Here is a 3,074-nt window from a genome sequence, read left to right on the forward strand (position 1 = left end):
TTCTAAATTTTTCAGTGCAACACACTCATATACTATGTACGACACTGTGCGTTTCTTATATTCTAAGTTTTTCAGTGCAACTCACTCATATACTATGTACTACACTGTGCGTTTCTTATATTCTAAGTTTTTCAGTGCAACTCACTCATATACTATGTACTACACTGTGCGTTTCTTATATTCTAAGTTTTTCAGTGCAACTCACTCATATACTATGTACTACACTGTGCGTTTCTTATATTCTAAGTTTTTCAGTGCAACTCACTCATATACTATGTACTACACTGTGCGTTTCTTATATTCTAAGTTTTTCAGTGCAACTCACTCATATACTATGTACTACACTGTGCGTTTCTTATATTCTAAGTTTTTCAGTGCAACTCACTCATATACTATGTACTACACTGTGCGTTTCTTATATTCTAAGTTTTTCAGTGCAACTCACTCATATACTATGTACTACACTGTGCGTTTCTCTAAATTCTAAGTTTTTCAGTGCAAATCACTCATATACTATGTACTACACTGTGCGTTTCTCTAAATTCTAAGTTTTTCAGTGCAACTCACTCATATACTATGTACTACACTGTGCGTTTCTTATATTCTAAGTTTTTCAGTGCAACTCACTCATATACTATGTACTACACTGTGCTTTTCTTATATTCTAAATTTTTCAGTGCAACACACTCATATACTATGTACGACACTGTGCGTTTCTTATATTCTAAGTTTTTCAGCGCAACTCACTCATATACTATGTACTACACTGTGCGTTTCTTATATTCTAAGTTTTTCAGTGCAACTCACTCATATACTATGTACTACACTGTGCGTTTCTTATATTCTAAGTTTTTCAGTGCAACTCACTCATATACTATGTACTACACTGTGCGTTTCTTATATTCTAAGTTTTTCAGTGCAACTCACTCATATACTATGTACTACACTGTGCGTTTCTTATATTCTAAGTTTTTCAGTGCAACTCACTCATATACTATGTACTACACTGTGCGTTTCTTATATTCTAAGTTTTTCAGTGCAACTCACTCATATACTATGTACTACACTGTGCGTTTCTTATATTCTAAGTTTTTCAGTGCAACTCACTCATATACTATGTACTACACTGTGCGTTTCTTATATTCTAAGTTTTTCAGTGCAACTCACTCATATACTATGTACTACACTGTGCGTTTCTTATATTCTAAGTTTTTCAGTGCAACTCACTCATATACTATGTACTACACTGTGCGTTTCTTATATTCTAAGTTTTTCAGTGCAACTCACTCATATACTATGTACTACACTGTGCGTTTCTTATATTCTAAGTTTTTCAGTGCAACTCACTCATATACTATGTACTACACTGTGCGTTTCTTATATTCTAAGTTTTTCATCGCAACTCACTCATATACTATGTACTACACTGTGCGTTTCTTATATTCTAAGTTTTTCAGTGCAACTCACTCATATACTATGTACTACACTGTGCGTTTCTTATATTCTAAGTTTTTCAGTGCAACTCACTCATATACTATGTACTACACTGTGCGTTTCTTATATTCTAAGTTTTTCAGTGCAACTCACTCATATACTATGTACTACACTGTGCGTTTCTTATATTCTAAGTTTTTCAGTGCAACTCACTCATATACTATGTACTACACTGTGCGTTTCTTATATTCTAAGTTTTTCAGTGCAACTCACTCATATACTATGTACTACACTGTGCGTTTCTTATATTCTAAGTTTTTCAGTGCAACTCACTCATATACTATGTACTACACTGTGCGTTTCTTATATTCTAAGTTTTTCAGTGCAACTCACTCATATACTATGTACTACACTGTGCATTTCGTGTAATGCGGGTTTTTCAGTAAATTCTAAGTTTTTCAGTGCAACTCACTCATATACTATGTACTACACTGTGCGTTTCTTATATTCTAAGTTTTTCAGTGCAACTCACTCATATACTATGTACTACACTGTGCGTTTCTCTAAATTCTAAGTTTTTCAGTGCAACTCACTCATATACTATGTACTACACTGTGCGTTTCTTATATTCTAAATTTTTCAGTGCAACTCACTCATATACTATGTACTACACTGTGCGTTTCTTATATTCTAAGTTTTTCAGTGCAACTCACTCATATACTATGTACTACACTGTGCGTTTATTATATTCTAAGTTTTTCAGTGCAACTCACTCATATACTATGTACTACACTGTGCGTTTCTTATATTCTAAGTTTTTCAGTGCAACTCACTCATATACTATGTACTACACTGTGCGTTTCTTATATTCTAAGTTTTTCAGTGCAACTCACTCATATACTATGTACTACAATGTGCGTTTCTTATATTCTAAGTTTTTCAGTGCAACTCACTCATATACTATGTACTACACTGTGCGTTTCTTATATTCTAAGTTTTTCAGTGCAACTCACTCATATACTATGTACTACACTGTGCGTTTCTTATATTCTAAGTTTTTCAGTGCAACTCACTCATATACTATGTACTACACTGTGCGTTTCTTATATTCTAAGTTTTTCAGTGCAACTCACTCATATACAATGTACTACACTGTGCGTTTCTTATATTCTAAGTTTTTCAGTGCAACTCACTCATATACTATGTACTACACTGTGCGTTTCTTATATTCTAAGTTTTTCAGTGCAACTCACTCATATACTATGTACTACACTGTGCGTTTCTTATATTCTAAGTTTTTCAGTGCAACTCACTCATATACTATGTACTACACTGTGCGTTTCTTATATTCTAAGTTTTTCAGTGCAACTCACTCATATACTATGTACTACACTGTGCGTTTCTTATATTCTAAGTTTTTCAGTGCAACTCACTCATATACTATGTACTACACTGTGCGTTTCTTATATTCTAAGTTTTTCAGTGCAACTCACTCATATACTATGTACTACACTGTGCGTTTCTTATATTCTAAGTTTTTCAGTGCAACTCACTCATATACTATGTACTACACTGTGCGTTTCTTAAATTCTAGGTTTTTCAGTGCAACTCACTCATATACTATGTACTACACTGTGCTT

The sequence above is a fragment of the Mus caroli genome, unplaced genomic scaffold (genome assembly GCF_978045245.1).
Source record: "Mus caroli unplaced genomic scaffold, Mus_caroli_1 scaffold_25, whole genome shotgun sequence".
NCBI classification, from domain to species: domain Eukaryota; kingdom Metazoa; phylum Chordata; class Mammalia; order Rodentia; family Muridae; genus Mus; species Mus caroli.